The sequence below is a fragment of the Macaca thibetana genome, chromosome 5, assembly GCF_024542745.1.
Source record: "Macaca thibetana thibetana isolate TM-01 chromosome 5, ASM2454274v1, whole genome shotgun sequence".
Classification (NCBI taxonomy): Eukaryota; Metazoa; Chordata; class Mammalia; order Primates; family Cercopithecidae; genus Macaca; species Macaca thibetana.
Genome location: NC_065582.1, coordinates 180,216,014 through 180,231,617, shown reverse-complemented (window position 1 = coordinate 180,231,617; position 15,604 = coordinate 180,216,014). Strand labels below are relative to the sequence as shown.

At 54.4% G+C, this 15,604-nt stretch overlaps 2 protein-coding genes across 12 annotated transcripts in view; one reads left to right on the top strand and one right to left on the bottom strand.

The window, feature by feature from the left end:
* GRPEL1 (GrpE like 1, mitochondrial) overlaps positions 1 to 15,604 on the top strand; it is a 972,139-nt gene that overhangs the window by 744,771 nt on the left and 211,764 nt on the right. The gene's annotated exons all lie outside the window — the stretch shown is intronic.
* SORCS2 (sortilin related VPS10 domain containing receptor 2) overlaps positions 1 to 15,604 on the bottom strand; it is a 554,540-nt gene that overhangs the window by 466,864 nt on the left and 72,072 nt on the right. The gene's annotated exons all lie outside the window — the stretch shown is intronic.

Sequence of the window (15,604 nt, the reverse complement as noted above, 5' to 3'; positions counted from 1 at the left end):
TCTTAGTGAACTAGGCTTGGGGATGAAGCCATCAAACTGCATTTTGAGCCATTATAAGTAACAGCAAAACGGAACTGACCACTGCATTTATTGTAAGAGTATGGGATCAGCCCCATGGCCGTTGACATCACCATCCAGTTCAGGAAAGCTCTCCTGAGCAACTGGTTTACTTTGACCTCTTCCTCTTTTCCTCTTTACTTCAGCTGTGGGGAAGCTCAGCAACAAATTTTGTCCCACGTTTAGCAACACAGTAAGTATTTTATGTACTGAGCCTGTCCCTAGCTCCATCTGATTTTTTCCTTTTTTTCTTGCTGATTTTATTTTTACACGGTTTTTACATCTTTGTAAGCCATTCAATTCCTCTTTTTGAACAACAACCAAAAAAAGGGAGGAGGGGTGTATCAATACAGAAAAATGTGTAAACTATATTTCCAGAACTCCCTTGCAAACAGCTAGGATCACAGCTGATTTCAGTTCTCCCACAGGAAGCACTGGAGCAAAACTTAAATTAGGTGGTGGGTGGGGTATTCGTTTTGCAGGGGTAGATGGTGGCTTCAAAGGTCGTTCCCTGGACGAGGACTTGCAATGGCTATCCTCCTGACTGTGGCCAGCTCTGCGGGGGTTTCTGGAAGCCCAATCTAGGCGATCCAGGCTTCAGCTTGCTCCTCAAGCCTTTCTAAGGGTTTTGAGAGCATGTCATTCCTGTGTCAGATCCCTTCTGGGTAAGCCAGCTAGAGGGGTCTCCTTTATCTGCACCTGCATCCCAGCTGACCCATTTTGCTTGAAAACAGGGAGCATTTGGTGGCAGCAACCACAGAACACAAAGTAAGTCTGCTCTCTGTGCTGGATGTCCCTGTCCCATCCGAGGACAGCCGGTCCCATGAGTACATGTGCTGGGCCCACACATCAGAGGCGCTCGGAGACGCCTGCTGAAGGCAGGCCAGGAGGAATGTCCCCGGGTCTATGAAACAGATGTACACTGGGCGCACTAACACTGCAGAGCCTGCATCTTGCCCTGTGTCAACATCACCCAACAGACAGAGCTGGACCTGTGGGCAAGGGAGGGCTAAGCAGACCCTGGGCTGTTGGTGCTGTGCAGAAATTGCCTTCCTTATGAACAACTCTTGGGACATTGCAATAGCCTGCCCCCCGCCCCCTCTCACAAAACAGAGGCAAAGCCCTGTGATGCCTGAGGAGTTCATGATGAAGAAGAATGAAGACCCCGTCACGCTCAGTGAACTCATCCCAACTAGGTAGACGTCAGTGCTGGCAATGCGCTTACACTCCAGGCTGCGCAGAGGAGAGAGGGATGCCCGTGTAAGAGGCTGTGATGTCCATGCAGCACCCTCTACCAGGTGGGGACTTACACGCGATTGATAAACAAGATCCTGCCAGGCCCAGGGTGCAGCGTGGGGCTGTAGATGAAGAAGAGGGCACCAGGGAGCCACCAGATAGGGACCTGGCTCTGCCGCTGCTCTGCAATCTTCAGCCAATTGCTGAGCCTCTCTGTGCCTCAATTTCTTCATCTGTCACAGGCATAATGATCAGGCCCACTACCAATGACAAGGTACCCACAAGCCAAGCCAAGGCGTGCTCAGACGCTCTCCTGCACACTGCGACGTCCAGGGCCATGGGTACAGCCTCCCGCAGTGCTGTCTCTGAACTCTGCAGAGCTGCAGAATCTCCCACTAGGCACTCCCAGCCACCATCAGCTCCAAAGCCCCAGTGCACAGACGAGGAGCTTCCGGCGGATGACTGTCTGCACCCAGCGCTCTGCAGGAGGACGGGCACGGTGGGCAGGCTGGCTCGGAGCATCCCAGGATGGGGCCTCCAGAGGCTGACTGGCCAGGGTGGGCGGCCACCCCCAAACTATTTTGCTCCCAGAAGCTCAGAGTCGGAGGGAGTCGTGTTCAGAGCACAGGCAGCAATTCATCCTCCCCAGTCTAATCCAATCATCTCTCTCCCTCACTTTCAAGCAAATCGACAGTTTCTGCCGGCACATCATGAAACTCCAGCTTGCCCCAGAAATTCCCAAGCCCAAAGGACCTCGCTGACCCTCGAAGTTCTACTCTCTCCCCAGGACTCCTGGTTACCTTACTGGGGCCATGTTTCTCATCTTCTTCACAGAAAGCCCGTCTGTACTGGGGAGAGGCTGCACACCCACTCATCCCTGCTGTGGTGTGGGACACACGCAGACAGAGACCCCCGCTCAGCGAGGTGGGGATGGGGAGGACCATTTGCAGCCAGGGTCGCAGAAACCTTTGGCTTAAAGCTCCTTCTCCTCCATGGAATATTGGTACTTAAGGAAATGAACCCCCTTCTCTCCACTGCCGTCACCTCCTCTCCCGCTCCTCCCGCCCCTGCCTCCTTCCTCACAGCAGGAAAATGTATACTGAGCTTTTGGAAGCAAAAAAGAATCCCCACCCACCCACCCTCCATACACAGCCAAAGGAGCCCAGGAGAGACCCTCTCAGGCCTTGGGGGCAGGGAGAACCCCCTGAAGGAGATTTCTCCTGTCCCGGGGCTGGACAGTTAACACAGTCAAGGTGTTTAAAAGCCCAGAAGCAGGAAACAGCCACAGGGTCACTCTAGTGTGGACGGAACAGCCCACTGGTCATGAGATTTAGAGCCACATGGCTTCCCTTCCAATCCTGGCCCCACCACTGGGAGGAGCTCTGTGCCTCAGTTTCCCCACAGGGTCGGCTGCACCCACGCATATCAACTCTGAGCACAGAGTCTGGCGTGTGATGAATGGAAGCTCTTCTGCTCCACTGGGTGTGGCTGGAGAGAAAGTTCCGGAGGGGAAGTAGACGGAGATGAGGTCAGCTCTGGCCCGCCTTCTAAGCCACGTTCAGGAGCTTGGATTTCATCTGGAAGTCCGGGAGGGCTGGAAGCTTCCAAGCGAGGAAGTGGTTTTAGGAAGCTCCCTGGGTGCAAAGTGCTGTAGGCCAAGAATTAGGCCCACCTGAGTTTCCAGCACATTTCCTGGGGCCTGGAGCAGGGGAGGCAGGAAGCGGCAGCAGTAAGGGGCTCACAGCCCTCTCAGATACAGGGGCCTCCTCTACATCAGGACAAGGGGGCTGGCCAGGAGACAGCTTGGTTTTGCAGGCTGAACAGAACAGACAGAACATGAAGCCCGTTCCAGCGAGTGGAAGGACGCCTGCCCCAAGGTGGAGCTGGGGACTTGCCTTGTCTGCCAGAGGGAACAGCTTGAGATGGGGGTCCCAGGCCTCCCGCACTCCAGGCACTCCCTCAGCACAGGGCGCGGGCAGGCTGCCTCCCCAGGAAAAGCAATCTCTTCCACAGCCCAGACCTCTCAGCAGCAGCCAGAGGATTATCCACGCACTGACCTGCAACATGGACTGAAGGCGACAGCCCCCAAGCCCCTTCCCAGGGCTTCTATGGAGCCACAGAGGCTACGAGCGGGGCTGGTGGCTGGAAGGGAACTTGGAACAGTGGCTGCTGAGCTCACACAGAGGGACCTGTGTTACCTTCCAGTAACTGGCAGAAACTGCCCCCGTTACACATTATGAGCAGAACGATTCCCCACTGAGCCCGAAGTTTTTACTCGCCGTCTCACACTCTCCGAGCCTCAGTCCAGGCACTTGCCTGGATGCATTTGATCTTGCGTTCTTTTTTCGGGGACTAGGAATCCCAGGTTTTTGACACAGAGTGTGTACTCAATATACATTTGATGAATGAATGGTTGAATAAATGAGACAGGCGAGAGTCAGACCCTCCATGGAAGCACAGTAGCATCATGATACCACACATCAAAGCTCATGCACCTTGCTGGAGAACTGCCTCCACTCCTTACTCAGAGACCGTTTACCCTTAGTCTGCTTGCAACACTAGTAAGAACAGCAATCCGGGTTTCTGGACCACAGGAGAACAGAAGCATAAAATCACCAAAGGAAGAAATTCTAGAGCCAGGTACACAAGCAGCAACAGAAGTGGCAGCTGAAAGTCTGGCCTCCAAATTCTAAAGGAAAGGAGATCTGCAAACCACATCCACGATGTCCCAAGACCTCTCAGCCTGGGGACGTTCGGCCTCTACAAAGTCGCCCGTTTACCCAGTCCAGTCTCCTCTGGCAACGTCGCAGAGCAGACACGGGTGGTTCCAGGCACCATCCAGTGTCCAGCCCTGAGCCAGACACATGATAGGTACTCTATCAGGGATCAATAAATTGATTGCTCAGGTTTATTTGGATACATTTGATGGGAAACTACTCTGTGATCAGACCTATCTGCAGAGCCCTTATCCCTACAGCTCTGTCCTCATGCTCTTGACCATGACTCCAAGTCATGGAGAAACGTAACAATCCTATTTGTTTTCCAAGCAGGTGCCTGCTGGATGCAGCTACATCGTCTTTCTAATGCCTCCAGCAACCCACAAACTAGAGACACTTATGCCCAACTAGGACACACTTGGCAACCACGAAGATGCCCCTTTACTCCCGGAAAATTATATGATGCATTTTGGAGAGACTCTCATCAAAAATCATTAAAAGAAAAGGCAACGCATTGGCAGTAAAATGTGTCAGGCTTAGGTGGTGACAGCCCAGGTGCTGATACATGCACCATCTTGTTAAACACACAGACAACCCCGCAGAGCACATGTTGTGGGCACGCCACATTGGAAACACGGGCGCCGCGGCTCTCAGAGTCAGGAAGCACCACGTGATGGGGGAGCAGGGAGTTGAACCCCAGACTCCCCATCTCCCTTTGAGTCAGTCTGACACCCCTTCCCCTGGAAGACACTGATGTGGGATACACCAGGCCCACACAGAGCAGGCTCCACACACACAATTTTATTTTATTTTATTTTATTTTTTTTTGAGACGGAGTCTCGCTCTGTCACCCAGGCTGGAGTGCAGTGGCCGGATCTCAGCTCACTGCAAGCTCCGCCTCCCGGGTTCACGCCATTCTCCTGCCTCAGCCTCCTGAGTAGCTGGGACTACAGGCGCCTGCCACCTCGCCCGGCTAAGTTTTTGTATTTTTAGTAGAGACGGGGTTTCACTGTGTTACCCAGGATGGTCTCGATCTCCTGACCTCGTGATCCGCCCGTCTCGGCCTCCCAAAGTGCTGGGATTACAGGCTTGAGCCACCGCGCCCGGCCACACACACAATTTTAGAATGAACAAATGAACAAACAAACCTTCTTGATATGGTTTGGATCTGTGTCCCCACCGAAATCTCACGTTGAAATGTAATCCTCAACGATGGAGGTGGGGCCTGGTGGGAGCTGATTGGATCATGGGGATGGATTTCCCTGTTGCTGCTGTTCTCGTGATAGTGAGTGAGTTCTCATACAATCTGGTTGTTTAAAAGTGTGTAGCACCACTCTCTACTCTTCCTCTTCCTCCCGCTGCAGCCATGTGAGGTGCTGGCTCCCTGTTTGCCTTCCACCATGACTGTATGTTTCCTGAGGCCTCCCCAGAAGCCAAACAGATGCCAGCATCATGCTTCCTATACAGCCTGCAGAACCCTTAGCCAATTAAACCTCTTTTCTTTACAAACTACCTAGTCTCAGGCATTTCCTTACAGCAGCATGGGAAAGGACTAATATACTTCCCTCATCCATGATGGCTAAATGAGGTGGAGCCCTCTTCCAACAATTCCAAACCAGTGCACCCAAAGTTCCCCACTTCAGTATTTTCAATACTTCACAGCATCTGCCTATGGGGAAAGGGGTTCCCAGTCTAATGTCTATCCAGCCAGATCTGTTTTGGGGCTGGATGAACAGATTGGATGCCAGGAAGAGAGAAGAGAGGGTGAAACGTCACAGGAGGGAACATTGCCAAGTTCATAAAATCCAGGCCAAGGACAGGAGAAAGAGATCCACGTGTGTTTGCAAACCGAGAGTCCGGGATGTTAAAATGCAGTGTCCAAGGCAGAGGGAGGGGTCTGTGCTGCCTTTGAGGGATATTGGAGGCCACATTGTCTCCATGTCAGAGCCCCCAGCATGATCCCCTTGACACCCCAACCCACATAACAAGCTCACTTCTGAACCAATCCCTGGGGCACTAAATGCATCCAAGCAGCCTGGGGGAGGGAGGCACAGCCTCCAAGCTTCATTCCCAGCTGGGCACATCGAGGTTCAACGCCACAGAGCTTTCAAATGACAGAGCCAGCTTTTACCCTGGACATCCAGTTCCAAATCCACATTGAAGCCACAGTCTGCGTTCATTCTTCAGGATGCTGTCTCCTGCAGACTGCATGCCTCCTGGAAATCCCTGGCCAGCCCCATTCCTTTCCGGAAGCTTCAGTCTCTCAGTAGGGGTGCAGAGGTGGAAGGATGGGGTCCTCCGTGTCCACTTACCCCAGACATCCACCCCCACATGCTGAGGGATATTACTGGGCACACATGAGTCTCTCTCTCTGCCTCAACCTCCTTTCTGGCCATGGAGGCAGCCTCAGCCCACTCCTGGCAGACACCCATGTTCCAGAAGCAGCCCTTCAGCCAGGTGATGGATGCAAGTGACTTTCAGCTGGGTTATGCCATGGTCCCCAAGACAGAGGGAGGACTGAGACAAGGATTGGGGTGCTTCCTGCTGGGCACACCAGGAAAGAGGGCTAGTCTTTCTCCTCTCCATCCACCTTCCTCAGCCTTCCATTGACAGGTCCTCTCTCCCTGATTGGGGTAAGATTGTCAGCTACTCTTCGTTTTCCTTGATTTGTGTCTGTGTTGTGTCTTTGTAAATATTCCTAAGGGATGCTGAGGGGCCTCATTGGAAGCTGCTAGCCAGATGCTGTTGAAAACTAGAAGTCCTTCCCCACCTCTGCAAGCTCGTGTTCTAAAACCCACTGAGGCACATGGAGAGGTAGCAGCCCCCAACCCAAAAACAACCCTGCAGCCTCCCGCTCCGTAGCTCTGTTCCATGTGGCAAATCCCTGAACTCCACCACATGGGTCCAGGGCCCACTGCGGGGGAATCACCAGCCCTCAGGGGTGAGAAGAAATGATTACAGAGCAAAGAGGGTCTTGGAGAGCCTGTGCTGGTGGGGGAAGTTGGAGCAGGAACGCTCTGGAAACTTTCGCAGGGTTCTATTTGAAGAAACATTCCTTTCCACCTCCACCAGAGTTCAGCTTACGCCCTGAAGCGCGAGATCTGATTGCGATTATCGAAGGCTGCAACGCCACAGATGGTATTGTTCCTTCGCAAATTGTCCATCCCCTAGAAACTCCCAAGCTCCAACTCGTGCTGGTGGGGTGCCCCACTCCCCCGCAAGATGCTTCCCAGGCCAGCTCTCCAGAGTGAGCTGGAAGGTTTCACCTCTGAGGAAGCCTGCATGGGCACATGCCTAGTGATTTACAGCAGGTCCTAGCCCGTTTCACTTAAGTCCCCAGAACATAAATTTGACCGGATGCATTTACAAAAAGAAACTGGCGTGCTATGGCACATATCTGCACATTCCATTATTACCATATTTCATTGATTCTAATACCTCCATTTATTTTCCACAACTTAACATCTCTAAAATCAGAGTGTGGCTTATAATCAATGCCATTCTTTAGGGGTGGATAAAGTAATGATGCAACTTAGAGTGCATCCAAGAGAGTTTTTAGATGAGATGAAATATGCGCTTTGAAATTTTTAGAGACAGCAAAGCAAAGATGGCACCTCTTTACTGTGGTCATTCTACCTCTCCTAGCTCAGAGAAACTTGCCGCAGCCTTTTGATACTATCTTATCGTAATGAGAATGGAGTCTTTCAAGATGAATTTGCACTAGAGGTAAGAAATTGTGCTCAGCAGTTAATCAAGTTATCCAGGATGAGTCTCATGAGTCCTCAAAAGCACCTCCCCTTGGCAACCCCATCCACATTACCCCGTGGAGGCACATAAGTGTGCACACACATACTTCCCATATGCCAGTCATGTTGTTTCTCTTCTTAAATAGCCCACAGAGCTCCCTGCTGCCCCTGGCTAAGGATAGGACTCCTTAGCGAACCCCCAGGGCTCATCACCCACTGGGACCTGCCTCTGCATCCTGGGGCTCCCAACCAGGGTTCATCCTTCATGCCCCCAAACACCCACTCTCTCTGCTGTCTCAGGCCCCTGCACAGGCCGTACTTGCAGCTCTTCTCCACCCAGAAAACTCTTATTCATCCTCCAAGACCTTGGGTGGCCCACTCATGCCATCATTGTGGACTTAGCTCCTGCCACACACTGAATCCCATCCCAGGCACTGAGGACACCACGGCAAACAAGACACACCCCTCCTGTGGCCGAGGGGAGCCACAAAATGGACAGGATGACGAAGTGGATGGCGTTTTAGATAACAGGTGCCCTAGAGGGAAATGTCACTGGGAAGAAAAGTGAGAAAGGGCTGGGAGTGTTGACATCTTAGATGAACAGCCGGGGAGGCCTCCCTGCGAAGGTGGCATTAGAGTATAGACCTGAAGGAAGTGGGGAAGGGCATTCCAGGCAAGGGGTACAGCAGGCACGAAAGGCGCCACGGCTGGAGCACGCCTAGCAGGTTCAAGGGGCAGCAGGGAGGCCAACACAGCTGAGAGGAAGAGAGGAACAGGAGACGAGGCTGAATAGGAACAGGGGCTGAATTGTTAGGGCCTTGTGGGCCACTGGGATCATTAGACTCTTTCTCTGAGAGCACCGGAGAGTGGCGAGGGGGCTCAGAGTGGAGGAGCGACTTCCCCAGGGCAGAGGGTGATGTTTTGACAGGGTCCTTCTGGCTGTTGCTGGGGACGGAGGAGACAGAAGCAGCAGGGTGGGAGCAGGGGGCCAGCCAGGAGGTCATCCAAGTACCACCTACCTCCATGATCAAACTTCCCACAGTAGCCTCATCGCTTGGGAGCTGGCCTGTGGTCGTCATGGAAACGTCCCCTTCCCTTAGCAAGAGCTGTGCTCCACTCTTTCATACGCCACCCAGTGCGTACAGCAGCGTCAAGCATGGGCATGAATGAATGAATGAATGAATGAATGAACGAACGAACCAACAATCGAACAAGAGAGAACGTAAGTATCCTAAACAAACCCCTCGTTTCATTTTAGTGGAGCTGGGTTTCTAACCAGGAACTTGACTCCCCAGTGGGAGGCGTGGTTCTAACTCAGAAAATAAAATGTTTGGTTTTTTTTCCTTGATGTTCTTCAAGTCCTGAAATTTCTATTTATTTCACATTTGGTAAATGCTTCACAAAAAGCAAACGAAATCTGTATTTCGGTCTTCACCTTCTTGACAGCGGCTTGAAGGGCAACGGATGGATCTAGGAGGCATCTTTTTTTAGCGGGAAGGCACATTTTAATTTTAGGTTACGTGTTCTAAGCGACAATCTTCTTAGCAACAATTAGTCCCCAGACATGACTTTTCAAACACCCAGCTTCAGGGGGATGTGGTGGCGGGACCCGTGGCTGCGGAGGCAAATCCCTCCAAGCTCCCTCAGAGGAAGGGTCCTGCCAGCGCTGGAGGGAGCCAGACCCCAGGCCAGATCCAAACCATAATCAGGTGGTGCGAACAGAAGGGCCAGCACAGGTGGCTCCTGGAGCCGGGGTTTAGACAGGACCAGCACGGCTCCCCCTGCAAGGGTGAATGCAGCCGTGGAGAGCTGCCACTCGCCGTTTATTTCTGGAACGCGGCACACTGGCAGGTGCTGCACCCACGCATGTGCTCTCAGCTCCCGGTGCCGCCTGCTCTGCGGCCCTGTTCACAGGTAGCATCCCCGAGCATCACAGATGCCTCTGGATGAGATTTAAAAGCCACATCATGAACACGGTGACTCATGCCTTTGATCCCAGCACATTGGGAGGCCAAAGTGGGCAGATCACTTGAGGCCAGGGGTTCAAGACCAGCCCGGCCGACACAGTAAAACCTTGTGTCTACTGACAAATACAAAAATTAGCTGGGCGTGGTGGCAGGCACCTGTAATCCCAGCCACTTGGGAGGCTGAGGCAGGAAAATTGTTTGATCCCAGGAGGCAGAGGTTGTAGTGAGAGGAGATCTCGCCACTGCACTCCAGCCTGGGTGACAAAGTGAAACTTTGTCTCAAAAATAAAAAATAAATAGTAAAATCCATGTCATATTCATTTTCCAGGCTGCCCTACAAATCACCACACAGTGGATGGCTTACAGCAACAAAAATTTATTTTCATCACAGTTCTGGGCACCAGAGGTCCAAAATCAGTATCACTGGGCTGAGATTAAGGTGTTGGGGGCTGCAGGACTGGTTCCTTCTGGAGGCTCAGAGACAAAGCCGTTCAGACCTCTCACCCTGGCTTCTGGTGGCTCCCAGCCATTGTTGGCGAACCTTGGCTTGAGGACGCATCGCTCTGATCTGGCCTGTCTTCACACAGCCTTCTCCTCCATGTGACCAATGTCTCAAAGCTCCCTTTCCTTTTCCTCATAAGGCTCAAGCCATTGGATTTAGGGCCTACCCTAAATCCAGGATGATCTTATCACAAGATCCTTCACTGGGATTACATCCATAAAGATCCGATTTCAAATAAGATCACATTCAAAGATACTGGGAGGGGTGAGGATATGGACATCTCTTTTCGGAGGACACCACTAAACCCCCAACACACATCAGCTGGCCGCATGTCATGGTGCAACCGGGGGCCCTGGCAGCCCTGCACAACGGCAGCTCCCTTCCTGCCGGTCACCTGCCTGTCTCACTCAGGACCTTTGCTGTTCCAGAGAATGACAGTGCCATCCTCCCGGGATACCACCAGCACCCTGGCATCACCAGCCCTCATCCCAGCACCCTGGCATCACCAGGCCTCATCCCAGCACCCTGGCATCACCGGCCCTCATCCCAGCACCCTGGCAACACCAGCACCCTGGCATCACCGGCCCTCATCCCAGCACTGGAATGTAAGCTCCACCAGGCCCTCAGCCCTCTTGCCCAGCCCAGCCCAGCCCAGCACAGGGCCTGACAGAGGCGACGCCCTGCGACGCTGATACTGAATCAGCTGCCTGTGGGGCTCCTAGACCTACTCCCCTCAACCTCAACCTCCCCTCTGCCAACCACCAGGCCCCAGCCCATGTGCTTCTAGAATTCTCCCTCCCAGGCCAGGCCTCCTCCCTGGAGCCCGGGTCTCCAGTCCTGCCACCTCCCTCCTTCCCTCTGCCTTACGAATCCCCCCTCAATCCTAAAATGCCCTGAGTATCAGCCGCCTCCACCCGTGGCCTCTCACTCATGTCCTAGGCTGAGGTCCCCTCCAGGCCCTCTCCCTGGGATGTCCATAAGCCTGCTACCTGCTGCACCTGCTTTCAGATGGAAGCGGTTCCAGCATTACCTCCTCCTGGAAGCCCTCCCTGATCCTCCTCCACTCCCTGGCCAGGGTGGTGTCTCCTTTATGCTCCCTCCATCCTGGGAACGCCCTTCACTCACAGGTGGTCACCCACTCACCTGTGCAGAGCCCCGCAGGCTGCCCTGGGCGTCGGTGTCTGCATCGCCCCTGATAAGCAGCAGGACACACATGGGCCCTCAGACGTTTGCAGTTACCACTAATAACAGCAGTGCCTGATCCTGGCAGCCTCATTAACGATGGCACCTGCTCCGGGGTGGCCGTCAGCACAGCTTCCTTCAGTCTGACGGCCCCGCTGCATGTCGGGTGACAAGGGATGGGAGAGGGATCGACTGATCATCAAGTGGCCGACAGGAAGCGCCCTGTCTCCTTCCTTGTCAATTACTTTCCAGGAAAAGGCCTTTGCCAACTCCCCACATGCTCCCCACTAAGGTAAAGGGTTGAAAAACTCAAGGAAGCATCCTTTAGACAATATGGCAGGATCCACAGGGATGTTTACCGAAGGACAGAAACCGTCATCTCTTCACTCCCACTCATAGCTCCCTCTCACAGATGCGATGAATTCAGCCCGGAGGGTCCTCTGAATCCAGGGGTCCTCCAAGGCCATGGACTGCCCCACAGCGGGAGAAGGGAGCTCCAGGGGCCCGCGCCCGCCACTCAGTTCACACCTCAGGCTGTGTAGACAACCAGAACCCCACCCTCAAACCCCAAACCCCACCCAGCCGGCACCAGTGGGCCTGCATCTTTCGGCTCCAACTTCCTCAAGGCGTGCGGACTTCCCTGAGCATAAATGTCACCTACCTGTGCCATTGTCACCAAGACAAGCTTCCTACAACGGGAGCTGCTCCTCTCATCACTCACTGACGGATTGACTGACAGCCCCCTCGCTGACCCAGACGAGCTGGTATTTTCTTTTCTTGAGATGGAGTCTCGCTTTGTTGCCCAGGCTGGAGTGCAGTGGCATGATCTCAGCTCACTGCAACCTCTGCCTCCCAGGTTCAAGCAATTCTCCCTGACTCGGCCTACCGAGTAGCTGGGATTACAGGCGCCCACCACCACACCTGGATAATTTTTGTATTTTTAGTAGAGACGGGGTTTCACTATGTTGGCCAGGCTGGTCTCAAACTCCTGACCTCAGGTGATCTGCCTGCCTCAGCCTCCCAAATTGCTGGGACTACAGGTGTGAGCCATGGCGCCCAGCTAGCTGAGCTGGTATTTTCATGCATTCCATCTTTCCTCCATGTATCCAGCAAGTTCTGCTTACGGGCCAGGGCTGGGGTGACCAGGAGGAGACCTGCAGAGGCCTCGCCCCAGCCTACTTGGGTAGGGGCGGGGAGATAGACGTCCTGCTAGACCCACCCTCAGAGCTGCGGCAAGCCCTTACTCCACCACCACAGGGGCTTCTTCGGGACCTCCCAGGCTCTGCCCTCAAGTAAGCAGGTGTTTTGTGCTAAGAATCGAAAGTCAGCATCCACGAATTTAACGCTTAGGTAAAACGGGGAAGAAGTAGTTATACGAGAAGAGTAAGAAAGGCTTAGGAGAAAGGAAAATGCCTACTCATCTCTAATCATCACTCCGTCTGTCCCATCCCTGGTGGTTACAGTGTTTCTGCTGAATTAGAAAGTTTGATTCACTGATTCATGCAGTAAATATTTATTGAGAAACTGTTTCGTGCTTTGTGGGGGCTGCAGAGATCCAGGCTGGTACCAATACCAGCCTGCGCTCAGAGGGCTTCCCTCCCTGTCTGTGGCCCTCCCCTGCTACACCTCGCCCACCCGCCCCCACACTGATTGTTCCAGACTGCCCAAAAAGCTGGCACTGTGATGAGCCACTGTCTGCAGGGGACACACGCTGGGAGGCAGTCATGGCCTTGCAACAGGCGGCTTAGCTGGGACCCAAGCCCAGCAGCCTGACCCTGGTGTTTTAGGCTTAGCACAGCAATGCTGGACCCACCGAGGCAGAATGTGGCCAGAGTCTTAGCCGAGGTCCAAGGCAGCAGAGTGGAAGGGAGAGTTCCCACAGGTGTTGGGCAATCAGAGAGGGCCTCCTGGGGGAGGGGGCATCTGAGCTGGCCTTGCAGGAATGGTGAGGGCAGGGCTGAGTCTGCTTCATCCTCATACTGTGGGAAACCACCTAGGTGCTTGATGAATGAATGGATGAATCACAGCTAACGGGCTGTGGAGAGAGCAAAGACAGGGGTTCCAGATGCTTTGGGTAGGAACTACTGTTTCCAAATGATCTTCAGAAAACCCCTGGAGATGATCTGAGACATCCCGGGAAAGCTCAGAGCACAGAAGGAGCCACAGGGAAGGTATTCAACAGGTTTCCTGAAAGAAAGAAGGGAGGAGGGCAGGGCGGAAATGAGAGGTGCTTCAGCCCTCCACTCCCTTCACAGCCGCTCCTGAAACTGAGGCCAGGGCTCGGGCAGGAAGCTCCGACACTTCACCGGAGGAGTCCAGCGTCTTCCCCCAACTTCCACGGAGGGATCCTGAATTGCTCCCACCAAGCTGTGCCCTCCCAGACCAGGCCACCCACGGGCCTGCCCAGGCCTGTTGGCTGGGAGCTCCAGGGAGCTCATGATTTGGGGTGAGCTGGACCTAGCTTTTCTGAGGGACAGAAAAGGATCCTTCAGCTCTGCGGCACCAGGCCCCGGGCAAGAAACACCCTGGGCTCCAGAGAAAGGGGGAAATTCAGGGTCAGGTCTGAGCCTTGTGGAAGTGCAGGGCCGGGAGAGGAGAACAGGGAGAGGGGGAGGATGATACGGAGGAAGAGGAGGTGGCTGGGGAAGTGGAGAGGAGTGGGAGGAGGAGGAAGAGGAGGAGGATGAGCCAGAGGCTGTTTTTCGACAAACAACTTCAGCCTGAGCCCTGGTCCTGGGCTGGACTTGGGGATGGCAAACAGAGAGCAGAGCAGACCCCTCCCTCTGCAGGGAGGGAATGAGGCCCAGCAGTGGACAGCACCACAACCCCCGGAAGAGATGTCCATATCCTGCCATCTGCCCCTGCAAACGTGGCCTCATTTGGAAAAGGGGTCTTTGCAGCTGTGATTAAAGATCTCCAGATGAGGCCGGGCGTGGTGGCTCACGCCTGTAATCCCAGCACTTTGGGAGGCCAAGGCGGGCGGATCACGAGGTCAGGAGATCGAGACAATCCTGGCTAACACGGTGAAATACTATCCGTACTAAAATCAGGGCGTGATGGCGGGCGCCTGTAGTCCCAGCTACTCAGGAGGCTGAGGCAGGGGAATGGCGTGAACCCGGGAGGCAGAGCTTGCAGTGAGCCAAGATTACGCCACTGCACTGCAGCCTGGGCGACAGAGCGAGACTCCCGTCTCAAAAAAAAAAAAATCTTCAGATGCGATCACGATGGATTACCCCCGGTGGGCCTAACGCCAAGGATCAATGTCTTCATAGGAGACACAAACAAGAAGACAGGTAAGGAGGCCGTGTGACCACAGGGCAGAGACTGGGACGATGCCGCTGCAACCAGAGAACGTCTGGAGCCACCAGAAGCTGGGAGAGGCAGGAGCCTCCTCCAGAGCCTTCATGGGGAACCAGCCCTGCCCACACCTTGCTTTCTGACTTCCAGCCTCCAGAACTGTGGGAGAATAAAGTTCTGTTGGGGCATCGGGGAAGCCTGGTGCCAAGGCGGCATGGGAGCTGGTGTCAGGGCCTGGGAAGGACTCTGAGGGGCAGCGATGCTGGAGGAGCAGCCAGGCAGGAACAATGGCACGAGGCAGGCACTGCAGGGGAATGAGCAGCTTCAGGCTGGGGTCTGGCACGGCAGGGTGAGGGCAGGACTGGCCATCGCCAGGCAGCAGGGCTGCCCGGAGGGGATGTGTCTCCCCTACACCCTTGGGGTCTGCAGCTGGAAGGGAGTGGGGCTCAGGACTGCAGAGAGCAGACCCACGTGTAGTGAGGGGCTTTCCACAGGGAGGCCAGCCCCTACCTGCTCCCAGCACCCGATGCCCCAGGGCCGGCAAGAGCCCGGCCTAGTTTCAATCACAGGAGAACAGCACCCTCAATTAAACGGGCCACACAGCACCTTCCCAAGAAGGACACCACCTCACCATCACTCCACGGAGAAGCCTTCCCAGACCAGGGCCGAGCGCTCACCTGTGATTTGCTGTGGATAGCCGGTGGTCGGGAGACACTCGACGGGATCCAGGCAGCAGTGGTGGCAGCTCGGTGCTTTCGGGGACACCTAAGGCCAGGCCAGCTAAGGGACGGATGCCCACACCTGCAGTCACTCATCCCATGCCCTTGGACAAGGATGAGAGGGCCAGGGTCTAGGAGATCAGGGCATCCAACCCCTCACCGCACAGACAGGCATCCAGGC